The sequence below is a fragment of the Danio rerio genome, chromosome 20, assembly GCF_049306965.1.
Source record: "Danio rerio strain Tuebingen ecotype United States chromosome 20, GRCz12tu, whole genome shotgun sequence".
Classification (NCBI taxonomy): domain Eukaryota; kingdom Metazoa; phylum Chordata; class Actinopteri; order Cypriniformes; family Danionidae; genus Danio; species Danio rerio.
In genome coordinates this window covers 49,282,187-49,297,375 of record NC_133195.1, presented here as the reverse complement: position 1 = coordinate 49,297,375, position 15,189 = coordinate 49,282,187, and the positions used below count along the sequence as shown (strand labels likewise).

Genomic DNA, 15,189 nt, shown 5'->3' with positions numbered 1-15,189 from the left:
GGCATGTCTGTTTTGCCTTCGGAAAGCATGCGCTCTCATAAATAATTAAGAAGCCGGCTCTTCTCATAGGATAAGAAAACTCCACCCTAATTAATAATTAGAAACCAACGCGTCATCTTTGCACTTGCAGTTTTGCACTTCGTCGCCGATTTTGATCCTCCCCAAAAATCATTTTAAACCTGGAAGCTGAAATTAGCTGATAAAAGCTTAAAATAATCCAGTTTTTCCCACAATTTAAGCTTACAAGTGCTAACATTGTCCTAACTGATGCTCAACACACACAATCCTGTTAAAATCTCAAAAAAGGTACTCGAGGGTTTCATGAACCTTTAAAACTCAAAGTGAGGATTATGTTGGTACAGAGGGTTCGAGCAGCTCGGTGCTTGGCGAATCTCAGCCGTCAGTCAGATCTTCAGGCCATAACTCAGTGTGTCAGAGGAATGTGAAATTGCCCATGCCGCCAACCTGCACGCAGCTCAGGGTGGAAATGTAGGCCACACTGCAAATATTTGGCTTGGATTGAGAAATTGAATTATACTGGCATGGAAAGCCAAGAAAATAAAAAAGAGCAACCTTGGGAACCATTATGCAAAGTGAATGGAGGCTTCAAAACCGAGAGCTACTGGTTTTCATTTGGAAAGTAAAAAAAAAAATCCCTCGGTCGCAAAACCAATCTGCCTAAATAAACGCTTCCCCAAATCTATCTTTGCCTTGGGAGTGAGCTGTTAACTTCGCAGTGCCCTGGGTAGTTCATTTGGGATTTTAACTCTAGACGACTTAATCAACATTTGGATTAGTTTTTTTTGCCAGTGGCCCATGCATGGTTAGGGTACGAACTGCAGACTGAAACAGCGTGTCTTATTGCTTATGTGATGGTCTGATACAGGTGGCAAAACATAAAAGCTGTTATGTAGTTAGCTTTGAATTAAGCTACAGTAAACCAGCGCTCCAATTCGAGAGTAAAACGTGGAATAATGGCTTGCACCGCACGCTTTTGCATCTCCTTTGGGTCGTTTGGCTCTTAAAATATTTCCTGCAATGAACATAACAGATAACATTTCTGCAGAGTTGCAGTAACAGATCGCACAGCAGATCTACAGATGCACGTGTGTGGTAGCCTACAACGTCCAGTGTTTCTGTGTCACCTTTGGCTTGCTTGGATTGGGTTTGAAAGCAAACTATTGATTGACTACATTGAATATAGTTAAATAATAGTCTGATTGTGCTATTGTCTGTTTGGCTCAGTATTTCACTTATTTATTGTGTGTTTGTTTGTGCATTTATGTCTTTATTTACTTGCTTTTAAAGATGAATGATGAAGAAAACTCACATTGCAATGTTGTCACTTGTCTTAATATACTTTTATTTAAAAGGTGCAGTGTGTAAGTTTGACACTCAGTGGTTGAACTAGGTATTGCACTCCTGGATCATAACACATTTTCACTCGGCTCACCTCCTCCGCAGATTCACGCGTGCGTTTTTTCCATACTAAATGGTGTTTTTGTCCTAACCAACACCTAAAATTTCTATTTTAGAAACTATTTATATTTCTCACAGGTGAACATCGATCACCTCATGTACTTTTTTCAGTGTTAAATGCTAATAATGTGCGTTTGAATGCCATTTTATATGTGACTCAGTGCAAGCCAACACATATCAGTGATTCGTACGGATCACAACCCTCGGGTCAGAAGGCACGTGACCTGCAGATTAATACTTTTTTAGCTTGTAAATTAATTGTAAATTAGTAACGATCACAGAGAGATCGCCTTGCGCATCTTTTAAATCACATGTATGAAATCATTTAGGCTTTCCTGTAAAATGTATTGATGACGTAAGAAGTTGTGGTAGGTTTTTCAGGATGGGGTGGGTTTCTTAGGTTAGCTGCATGATTATTCATTAAAAGATTGGGATCTCAACACCCACACAAAATAAATTATAAATGATGGTGATTTGCATGTTTAATAATCATAAGAGATTCAGTCTTTAATCTTTTGAATTAGTTATAAAGTTACAAAAAGGCAAATAACACAGAAGTACTGGGAGAACAGTTTAAAGTTTAGATAAAACCACTGATGTTTATGATAAAGATTTCAGTTACCGTCATAAGCATTTAAAGGTGCTGTAGGTGATTGTCTTCAGAAGCATTGTTTGTAGTGCTGGTTGAATGTCTCTACACAGTCTAATAGTAATGATTGAAGTAAATGATCTAAATGTATTTATATGTATTTTTATATTTTGGGTAAGGCATAAAACTAAAAAATGTTCATCCAATTAAATAGGATCGGGCCAACATCTCTAATAATCCCGATAAGTAGGCCAAACTGTCTGTCAGCAAATGCAGATTTGAACAACTGCGCAGCCTTTTGTACGCAGCTCTGCCGATCGCTCTTTGTGCTGCGCGTTTACGAGAGAGGAGAGAGCATGCGCGGGATTGGTTAAAACCTGCTAAATCAAAACTTTTTAAAAACCTGAATCAATATTGGAGTTACCTTTGGACACTGGAGAAAGGATGACACAATGGCTGAAGGATTTCTCTTAGGCAGGAAATGTTCTGTTTTAAAACTGTTATAGCTTCACGCAAAGCTGATGTAACGTTAGATGTTGTTTTTACAAATGGGTTAGATCTTCACAGAAGTGTTGTTCAGCCACTAAAATCTTCCTGTGAAAGATTGATACTATTTTCAGTTTCATAAGAGACCCTTTAAAGCATCGATGAAAGCATCAAAAGCAGTGCATTGTTGAAGTAGGCCTCTTCTACATTCAAACACATTCATATGTTATTTTTCAAAATGCATTACAATTAGGGATGCAACAAATGTAGATTTTGATTGTACGATTATATAGTCTGAAGAATAATCATGGTTTCACGGTTATCACGTCTAATTTAAATTAAAGCTTTATATGAGGCAAGTAGCTATTTAGATTAACTGTTGTTGCCATCTGCGGTCATACATACATAATCATTTTAATAATAATTCGTCTAACATATCTTTTGTTTACATTGCACTGAAAGGCAAGCACAACTCTCACTGTGAGATGTTTTCTACTGCGTGCACCCGGAAAGACGCAAGCGCATTGCTCCGCTTGTGCGCGCATATTGTCATATATTCTTACATTAGAAATAACGAACTTGCAAGCGGAAAAGACGTGATATGGGAACGGCCGCTGCATTAGTTAATCCGATTTACATGCGTGCGTATTAGCCTCAGTGTACTTGGAACTTTAAACTAGCGCACAGTTGGCAACTTTGCATAACTTTGTTTAGTTGCAGCAGTTTCGTTTCATTTCATGCAACAGAAATGCGGCGTTGAGAAGCCTTTACGATTAATTTACTTTGACGAAATGAAGCACAGTTAATAGTGAAATCACTTCATAACTATACCGGCCGTTTTTCCACTAAACTAAATTTATTTTTTATGTCTTGGTTGCACTATTTGGACGGCCGAAACAAATTGCAAACAAATTGCTGCCAATTGAATAGCCCTGCTCTAAAATGAAAGTTGTAGACAGCGATTACATTATTTAACCAAAAGGTGGCGACAACCAGCCATCAAAAATATGCCACTGAATAATTCTTCAAAATTGAAACATCTAGCGCTGATACATGAAGTTTTATGAGTGAATAACTGAATCATTTATTGAAAATGAGACTAAAAAATAAATATGGACTGTACAGATTATAATGTTAGATTTCTACATTTAGCGTCATCAGCAACAATAGTAATAACTGATTTTTTCACAGTACTGAATATTGGACTATTTATTTTTATTCAGCTGATAAATTCTTCATTTTATTTTTAATAAAATTGCAGGTTTGTTAAAACTAAAAGTTTCTTGCATGTACTTCTTTTGTGATAAATGGAAAGCAAATTACATTTGTCTCCTCTCCCTTTTTGGCTGATCCAAAAAAATGGTCTGATCCATCATTAAAATCTATAATGTGATCCAAACCGTGATATTTGTGATCTGTTACAGCACTAGTATTATCACATACTTGTCACTCACCACATAGAGATTCGCTCGTGCAAATATGTCTGATAATCTAACAATCCATATTGTTTGTAAATATTGTTAAAGAGCCCATATTATACATGAAATAGGGTCATATCTTGGTTGTAAGGGTCTCCAACAACAGTTTAATATGCATGCAAGGTCAAAAAACACTTTCATGGTCTTATAATCTGCATTTATTTTTACCTAATTATCCCAGCGACTTCTGTATGAATTGTCCAGTGATTCATTTGTTCCCTCCTTAGCGCAAAGCTAATCTGCGCTTATTGGACCAATGACAGTCTGTTGCGATTGGTCGACTGCCTTCAGTCAGAGAGTGAAATGCCAAACAGCTAATCAGCAATATAAAAGTAATCACAGTTCATACACGCTCGATAGTGTAGGCGTGGATTTTAGCTGCCAGTGGGTCAATGTAAATACAGACGATGGACTTGAAAATTCAGACAACTAACTATTTTATTGAGCAAAAACTCCAAAAACAGTTGAGGAGATCTCCTAGCTTCTCACTCTGCTCTTTTCACAGACACACACACACACATATTGCACACACACACACACACACACTTAACCCTGCACACACACACACAATAACACACAAAAACACACACCTCCGGACGACAGCTCGCGCACACGCACACACAGACACACACACTACTCCTCGTCCACGGAGCTCCGTTAACAAAGCAGCACGCGTCGCGTTTTTAACATGACTTTGCACGCGATAAGAGAATATAGCCAGTTAACCTGATACAGTACACGCGGTTACAAGTAACAAATCACAACTAAATACATTTGCAAGCTAGAGTCAACGAGGCAACAACTTTAACCGCATGTACTTACACTTGAGAAATGGAGGAAGAAAAATCCATCCTGACGTCCATCAGTAAGTTACTCTTTACTGATCCTTCCTTTAACAAACTCTGATGAAGTATACTTTGTAGCATGTAGTTTCCAGTAGTTTCCAACTGCTTGACTATAATGCTGAGGTTTCATCTTTGGGTAGAGACTCAATATATCCATCTGCAGTGTGACTTCAATCGACCGCCATGTTTGTGTGTGTGTGTGTGTCTGGGTTTCTGCGTCAGAGGGCGGGGCCTCAGGTTTGAAATCTCCCGGGTTTGCGCGTGCACGTGAATAACTTGGTTTCGTTCGTACGTCATGGCGAAACACCTAATGAATCGGTATCAAGGCGACTCGTTTGAAGCACTATGAGTCGACTCTTTTATAGATGAATCAACAGTTTTAAACACTGTACACTAACAGATTTAAGCCTTAGCTGGATACTTCACTTCACTTAGAGCTGTGTTACACACTACATGGAGGGGAATTTTCAAAAACCCATAATATGGGCTCTTTAAAATTCCAGCCTGATCTCACGAGGAAACTATTTTACGTTTTGTCGTTTTAGTTGCAAATTCGTACAAGTTCAGTCGATTTGTGGCACCAAACCCCACCCCTAAACCAATTGGGGTATAAGCAAATCGCAACGAATTGTACGAATGAGATCATACGAATTAAATTAAATCAAAACGTTCCGAATTGCCGTGAGATTGCATTAAAAATGCAGCGATTTTACAGCCGGCTTCTATGCGTTCCCTCTTGACTTAAATTGTTTACTTGGTTACATCACTTCAGAGTTTGATCTTGAACTCAGATTCGTTGCTCAATGACCAATCAGATCGCTATTTTCGTTACGTTAACCCGGCAAGAGGCAACACGTGGAACAAACCAAACCAACTAGCTGGACCGACACTAACCAACAGCCCAATGGCTCACCATCACCATCACCATCACCATCACCATGTCCTGCTTTGAAACCATCAGTATTTCATAAAGCCACATTTATTATTGCATTCCACCTTGAACTCAATTCAGCCCCAAAATAATGACTTCAACGGACTCTCCCCCTGCATAAAGCGAAACAAACATGCGCTCAAAATGCCAACACTTCTGGTAATTGACAGGCATTCAGACATGGCCGCTTGTGTGGAAGCGCATGGCCCTGGAGTTTGCTTTGTTTGCTCACAGCTGAGGCACAGAAGAAAGGGAGGACCAGCTTTGACGATTCCACACAAAGGCAGCACTGTTGTCTAACAGTGTCCAGTCTGTTTCGGTGAAGTTTGCACTGTTCCACAGGCACATTTTCATGGAACAGTAAGCAAGCAAGGCCAGAAACGGGCCTATTGACTAGGGTGATAGCACTCCTAACAGGGCCAAAGCAGGGCTTCCTCTCCTCCCATTCAAAAGGTCAGAGGCCTCTAATTGCCCAACAATCTTACTGTGTTGTGCAGGTGTTCATCCACAAAGTCACACGGGGTTACTGGACTGTGGGAAGGAGAGCGATCCCGGCTGCTTTTGAAGGACGAGTGTTACAAAAGGTCTCGGCTGTTCACTGGTGTCTTTTATTGCTCAGAGGTTGGTCATTAAGTGCTCAAGTTGACATTTATGTTTAACTGTCTCAGATGTTCCTCAGATTCCTGTGGAAAAATGACAGTATAGCCCTCAGTCAGAGTAGCTTCATGTTTAGTTTTTGTTTTCTGTGCATTTGAATGTCCACATTTAAAGTGGAGTTTTTCAAAATTATCCTAGGATATGAACAGATATTCATTATGATGGGAAACTCAGATCATTTTACTGAGTCTCGTTCATTCAAATGAATGTATCTTATAATGAATGTAAGACATGAGGTACAGGTGAATTGGGTAGGCTAAATTGTCCGTAGTGTGTGAGTGTGAATGTGTGTGTGGATGTTTCCCAGAGATGGGTTGTGGCTGGAAGGGCATCCGCTGCTTAAAAACGTGCTGGATAAGTTGCCGGTTAGGTTAGATCATAAGGGCCGATTGAGAGATTTTAGCCAGGACACCGGGGTTACACCCTTACACTTTACGCGAAGTGGCATGGGATTTTTAATGACCACATAGAGTCAGGACCTCGGTTTAACGTCTCATCCAAAAGACGGCGCCCACTGACAGTGTAGCGTCCCCTTCACTTTTACTGGGGCATTAGGACCCCCACAGACCGCAGGTTGAGCGCCCCCTTATGGCTTCAATAACACCTCACTAACACACAACAGCAATCTAGTTTTCCCATGTGGTCTCCCATCCAGGTACTGACCAGGCTCAGCCCTGCTAGGCTTCAGTGAGTAACCGGTCTTGGGCTGCAGGGTGAAATGGGTGTGTGGGTAAATAATGCATGGTCAAATTTGGATAAAGCATCTGGCACTGCATACAGTTAAGGTCAAAATGATTAGCCCTCCTGTGAATATTTTTTTCTTTTTCAAATATTTCCCAAATGATGTTTAACAGAGCAAGGAATTTTCACAGTATGTCTTACAATAACTTTTTCTTCTGGAAAAAGGCTTTTTTTCCGGCAAGAACAAAGCAGTTGTTAATTTTTTTTAAAACCATTTTGAGGTCAATGTTATAAGGATGTACAGATCTGATCACGTGATCGAAAATCAGGCCTGATAGGAATCGGACGTTTCTCCCTGATCAGGACTCGAATATACATGCATATTTAAATCTATTTTCTCATTATTTTTTTAAAACATCTTTTGTTATGCGATGGCAGAGAGTTAGACCTCTTTCTTGACTTCACACAGAAACAGCAACGCTTGCGGTAGGACATCACTTGCAGAATGCAGAGATGCTATTGGTTAAATGCCGGCAAAGTAGAACACGGAGGTGTTATAAATTGCCGTTGCCATAACAAACTGTGAGATGTGTAAACTTGCGATTGCCTCCTGAGTATTATAAGTTGAGGTGCTAAATGTTTTTATATTAGATTTTTCTTTATATCCTGATTCTGTTTCTTCATGCTTTTTTATCCTTTTTGTATGCATTTTAGAAGTATCAGATCGGGTTTTGGTATCGGCAGATAGTCAAAATCAAATGACTCTGACTCGAGGCCAAAATACCTGATCGGTTCATCCCTAGTTATTAGCCCCCTTACGCAATATTTTTTTTAATAGTCTACAGAGCAAACCACATACAATGACTTGCCTAATTAACCTAATTAAGCCTTTAAATGTGACTTCAAGCTGAATACTAGTATCTTAAAAAAATATCTGTCATTCATTCATTTTCTTGTCGGCTTAGTCCCTTTATTAATCCGGGGTCGCCACAGCGGAATGAACCGCCAACATATCCAGCAAGTTTTTACGCAGCGGATGCCCTTCCAGCCGCAACCCATCTCTGGGAAATTACTGTCATCATGACAAAGATAAAATAAATCAGTTATTAGACATGAGTTAATAAAACTATTATGTTTAGAAATGTGTTGAAAAAAATCTTTTACATTTACTTGGGGGAAAATATACAGGGGGGCTAATAATTCAGAAGGGGTAATAGTTCTGACTTTAGCCACATATGTAATTATTAGAGCTATATAAGCTTTACTGCCTCCTACTGGCTGTTCCAACTTCTGTTATGGTCAAAACTATAATGAAAATCTGATCAATTAATTACCTTTAATTATATGTTACACACAACAGATTTCACCAAGACCACTGTCTTCAATGTAGAAGACGATTGTAGAAAATACTAATAACAATTGTGGTAAGCATTACAATTAATTAATAAAGCAGTTTTCAACACAAAACTCTGTCAGTCTTCAAAGTAGGGCTGAACTGATAAACGATATATCGAATCGCCATAAAATTTATGTCAATAACAATGATAAAATCTGTTCTTTTTACTCTATATCTAAGATCCAATCACAAAGATGGGCATCTAAAAGTGTGTTGCTATTAGAGAAACTGAATTTTCCGCCACTGAAAATTTATCAGCCGAAAATGTTATGGCATTTAATGGACCCTCTAAGTATGGTGGCCTCAGTCATTGTCAGGGTATTGTATTAAATCTGAAAGCATTAACAACTTTTATCGAAATATCCATTGTTCCATCAATATGGAAAATAATTATCAAGTTTTTTTTTACCATTTCGCCCAGCCGTACTTCAAAGTGTTGCAAACTTGAAATTTGAGTTTGCACCGTTTCAGTTTCTAATAGATCTATGCAGTGTGATGCCATTGGCCACCCATTGCTGTGTGCAGGTTTGTAAATGTCTGGCAGAAGGAAACGAGCGGACAGGACCAGCGTTCCCCACATCAGTCACTCTGCCTCTGATAGGTGGTTTCCAGTTTCATAATGACAGACTGAGAGACTTGTATTAGAAGTCTCCCATGCCACTTGGACTCTTTGACTGACGTCATGCTTAAAAATACACGCATGACAGCATTTCATTGGGAGACTCCGTCCTCATAATGTAGATTTCCAATGAGCAGCTAAATTAAGGAGAAAGGCTAGCCCGGGGGAAAATATTACGATTTTTAGTGCTCTGGACAACTTAATGCATTTATGTCTCACTTAAAGGGGTAGTTCACCCAAAAATGAACATTTAAATAATATTTACACTGCCTCAAGTGCGTTCAAAGATTCTTTATTCTGTAAAACACAAAAGAAGATGTTTTAGTGAAGGCTGAAAACCTGTAACCATTGACTTCCATAGTTGGAAAAACAAATACTCTGGAAGTCAATGGCTACAGGTTTCCAGCATTCTTCAAACTATCTTGTGTTGTAGAGCGGTGTTTTCCAAACTTGTTCCTTGAGGCACACCAACTGAACATATTTTGGATGTCTCTCTAATCTGAACCATTTATTTCAGATTTTGGAGTCACTTCTAATGTTCTGATGATTTGATTCAGGTTTGATTAAGAAGTTAAAAAATGTGTACTGTTAATGTGTCTTCAGGAACAGGGTTGGGAAACACTGTTGTAGAGGACAAGAATAAAACACTCTTAAATCTTAAAAGGATAGTTCATAAAATTTTTGAAACCGGTTACCATTGACTTTCATAGTTGGAAATACATATACTATGGAAGTCAATGGTTACAGATTTCCAGCATTCTTTAAACTATCTTCTTTTATGTTTTTCAGAAGAAAGAAATTTGTGAATGTTTGTAACAAGTAAAGGGTGAGTAAATGATGACAGGATTTTCATTTTAGGGTGAACTATCCCTTTAAGTCTTAAAGTTCATGTCTCTTCTAAGAAATAAAAATGAGTTGTTTAAAAATATGTATAAATAATGAAAGTTTAAACACTATTTACACTGCCTATAGTGCTTTCAACACTTTTTTTATTTTGTAAAACACAAAAGAAGATATTTTAAACAAAGCTGAAAACCTGTAAACCTTTAATTCCGTAGTTGTAAAAACAAATACTATGGAAGTCAATGGGTACAGGTTTCCAGCATTCCTAAAAATAACCTCTTGTGTGTTGCAGAGCGGTGTTTCCCAAACCTGTTCCTGGAGGCAAACCACCTGAACATATTTTGGATGTCTCCCTTATCCTAATCTAAATAACCTTATTCATTTCTGGTTTTCGTGTCTCTTCTAATGTTCTGATGATTTGATTCGGGTTTGATTAAGAGGTTGGAAATGTGTACTGTTAATGTGCCTTCAGGAACAGTGTTGGGAAACTCTTGTTGAGTTAAATAAAACAATATCTTAAAAAGATAGTTCTTAGAATGTTTGAAACTGGTAACCATTGACTTTCATAGTAGAAAATACATATACTGTGGAAGTCAATGGTTACAGGTTTACAGCATTCTTCAAATTATCTTCTTTTGTGTTCAACAGAAAAAACTCATGAAGGTTTGTAACAAGGTGACTAAATGATGAAAGGATTTTCAGTTTGGAGTGAACTATCCGATAAGGTCTCAAAGTTCAGGTCTCTTCTAAGAAATAAAAATAAGTGAACTGTTTAAAATTATATTTGAAAAAACAATAGTTAATACTTTATTTACACTGCCTCAAGTGCTTTTAAAGCTGTTTGATTCTGTTAAACACAGAAGTAGAGATTTTAAAGAAAACTGGAAACCTGTAACCATCACTGTAGTTGGAAAAACAAATGCTATGGAAGTCAATGGTTACAGGTTTCCAGCATTCTTACAAACTATCTTCTTTTGTGTTCAACAGAAAAAAAAGGAAATCATGAAGGTTTGAAACTAGTAAAGGGTGACCAAATGATGACAGGATTTTAAGTTTGTAGTGAACTATCCCTTTAAGTCTCAAAGTTCATGTCTCTCCTAAGAAATAAAAATAAGTGAATTGTTAAAAAAAAATATATATATATATATATATATATATATATATATATATATAAATTAAAATGTGAACACTGTTTACACTGCCTCAAGGGCTTTCAAAACTTGTTGATTATGTTAAACTAAAGAGATATAAAGAAGATATTTTAAAGATAGCTGAAAACCTGTAACCATTGATTTCCATAGTATAAATCCAAATACTATAGAAGTTAATTAATAGAGGTCTTCAGCATTCTTCAAACTGTCTTCTTTTGTGTTCAACAGAAGAAAAAAACTCGTGAAGGTTTGAAACAAGCAAAGGGTGATTAAATGAGGAAAGGATTTTCAGTTTGGGGTGCACTATCCCTTTAAGTCTCAATGTTTATGTTTCTTTTAAGAAATAAAAATAAGTAAATTGTTAAAAATACACATATATATTTTAAGTCATTATTTACTCACCCACATGTTGTTCCATACATCTAAAGGTGGGCCTCATGGTGTGAGCTTGTACAGTTGTTTTTTCCCCCTCACTAGGAAAAGTCTTGTGGAAATCATTGATGCTCATATGGTCGTTAGGTTTCCCAGTGCTGAAAATGAACCTGCGTGTTTTGTGTACATTCACAACTTGTTTGAACATACTCTGAACCCAGAACCACACAAATGCACCTCAGATGAATACAAGTAAAAGGTATGAGGAATTAAGACATTCATTCATTCATTTTCTTTTGGCTTAGTCTCTTTATTCATCAGGGGTCGCCACAGCGGAATGAACCGACACCTTATCCAACATATGTTTTACAAAGCGGATGCCCTTCCAGCTGCAGCCCAGAACTGGTAAACACCCATACACACCCATTCACACGCATACACTGTGGACAATTTAGCATACCCAATTCAACTATAACGCATGCCTTTTGGGAAACCGGAGCACCCGGAGGAAACCCACCTCAACATGGAAAGAACATGCAAACTCCTCACAGAAACGCCAACTAACCCAGGCGCAGCTCGAACCAGCGACCTTCTTGCTCTGAGGCAACAGTGTTAGCCACCATGTTGCCCAAAATTAAGGCATACTTATTGATATTCAAGATTGTGTTTGTAGTTAAACATGCGTTTTACATTTGCCAAATAGAGAAAATTTGTCAATAAAATTATGGATAGTAATTTTACTACTACTACTAAAACGCGTCTTCTTTACAGTGGTTGGTTGGCATCCACCAATCCCACAATGCGTCGCTGTTGTAAACAGGAAGATCTTCAGGTCTTAAGTAACAGACAAACGCATCATATTGTAACAATAACAGAGTTAATAGAGTGGAGGAACTATGACGTCAATTTGTGTGCAAAAACCCGGAAGCGAGTTAGCATTTTAGCAGTTCCGATTCTCTCGTCCCAAAGTCAATGGGTTTTTTGAATGGGGTTTTAGTAAAATCGCTTAAATAAGGTTTGTGGCTAACACAAACTCAAGATACTTTCACGTTTTGTTCCACGACAAAAAACACATCAGTTACATCACACTCTTAATTTTTTTAATCAGTTACGTTTCTTTAATAGGATGGTTGCTATCAAGTTGCTAAATGGGACTACAGGCGGTGTTGGAGACATTATACGTCATCGAGCTAATCTGGTCTGGAGCGCAGCTCGTTCGTGTTGTATTTTCAAATACTATTTCATCAATAGTGTTTTATTGTTTGTAGTATTTTTATATTTGGGATTTCATATTATGTGTAGATAATGCCTTCACTTGTAAAAGGCTGTCATTACACTGCTTTACAGTATTTGTTACTGTCACAAGTAATGCAGTCACAGTAAAGCATTACTAGTAACGCGTCATTGCCCAACACTGGCCGCAGGTCAGATTTCTCACCACAAAATGAGTGCTTTTTAATTCTGAAAACAATTTTTATTTCTGCTCATAATTCAGGAACACTTTATAATAACTACACACTAGGAGTCATCTATTAAGCATTAGCAAATAGTGAATTCATTATTTGTTAAGCATTAACTCTACATTAATAAATGTTAGTAAGCAGAAACTGCAGATACAAATGCTGTATTCTTGACTTATAAGCACCTTTATAATGTGCTTAGGCATGGGCCGGTATAAGATTCTGATGGTATGAAAACCTTGCATATAAATATCACGGTATTGAGATTGAAATATATTCTTTCTTTTTAAGTGTGGGGGTAAAAAAACAAAACATGTTCCCCTTTGATCACAATATATTTTAATTAAAGAAACATTTACAATATTTTGAAGCAGTAAACATGTAAGGCTAAATACTTCTAATGAATTATTGACTTCTCCTGTCTTCATTTGCTTTGTAAACACTCATTATTTTACAATCTAAAATTGCAACTTTGGAGATCTTTCTGCTGGAGATCCTGCTGTCCTAAAAGAAAAAAAAAGTAAATAAAAAATCTTGCTCATAACTTAGGAACGGTATAGCAGAAAATTTTGATGGTTTTAAAACTTTGACTTTTCCAAACCGCGGTATACCTTGAACACGGTTATCGTTCTATGCCTATATGTGCTTAATGATTGTATTTTTATACTTTGTTAATGATTTATTTTTTCATTACGCCATTTAGTATTGCATTATTTATTAACCAGTTATTTAAGCATAGTTGGTAGTTTTTTTAAGATAATTCAGAATGAGTTCATAAATTTTTAAACTATTCAAAACAACATTTATAATTTTTATTCATGCATACACTAACAGTTCATTTGTTTGTTATTAAATGCTTTATTAACTCAACTTCATCCAGTTTTGTGACCTAATCTAAAGTGAGGACTATTTATGCTTTATGAATTTCTTATAAATGACAATTAAAGAGTCAGTCAAATTCTAAACAGGAAAAAGAACATTATTCTTTTCTATTCGTTTGAAGATACACAAATGAAACTGTACTTTAAATGAAAAATAAATCTTTGCAATCTTTTTTTTAAATGCAATTTTTGAACACCGAACATACAAGGGCAATAACAACATTATATTAACATCCAATCAAATACAATATAAGAAGAAAAAAAAAATACAATTATTCAAAAAACTAAATTTAAGGCTTTAAAATAAATAACAGTTCTTTTTGCTTTGGTATTTTTTGTTTCTTTTATCTTGCATAGGTAATGACATATTTCTGTTTTAATCTTTGCAGTCTTAACTACAATAAAATGACTGCACAGTTTAAAAATCGCATCTTACTATATTGTAAATTATTATATTGTTGTTGTTTTATTCAATTTCATGTCATATTTTGACACTCCTGTTATTCAGCAATGTTTAAACTTTGCAGTCATTTTACTTTTTAGATAAGATTGCAAAGATTATTGTTCATTTGATACTGAGCCTTTAATTGTCATTTAGATTAGGTCACAAAACTGCATGAAATTGAGTTAATAAATCATTCATTAACATATATAATAACCATTAATATATTCCGGAATAATAAGATATATAAAAATTGATTTAAATAGTTTATTAATCATTCAACTCATTCTCAATAATCCTAAAAACCACCAACTACTCTTAAATACAAATGGCTTGTAATTAATGCAATATTTAATTTAGCAATGAAAAATAAATCATTAAAGTATGAAAATACAATTATTAAGCTCATTTTAAGTGTGGTTTATTTAGAAACTAATGTCATGAGAAGCACGTGCTTATGATCAACACATCTAGCACCTCATTAGCTCCGCAATCTGCCCTGTTAGATGATTATGGAAGCATTATAAACAACCAGAGTTTATCACTTCAGTTATCTTCGTCTCGAAGCTCTCCCCCCTTCCAGCTCTACTTTCCACCCTTTTTTCCTGATAGGGCGGCACGGTGGCCCAGTGGCTAGCACTGTTGCCTCACAGCAAGAACACTGCTGGTCCAACCTCCCATCGGGCCGGTTGGCGCTTCTGTGCAGTTTTCTTGTTCTCCCCATGTTTGCTTGGGTTTCCCCACGGGTTCCCCGGTTTCTGTCCAAAAACATACACTATATCCAATCGACTAAACCAAATTATAAGCCAGGACAACCTTAGTTTACACTTCCCAAATGACGACAGTTTGAGTTCTCAAGACCTGAGCTCGAACTCTCCT

At 36.9% G+C, this 15,189-nt stretch overlaps 1 protein-coding gene across 5 annotated transcripts in view; it reads left to right on the top strand.

The window, feature by feature from the left end:
- fermt1 (FERM domain containing kindlin 1) overlaps window positions 1–15,189 on the top strand; it is a 208,575-nt gene that overhangs the window by 31,940 nt on the left and 161,446 nt on the right. The window lies entirely within an intron of this gene.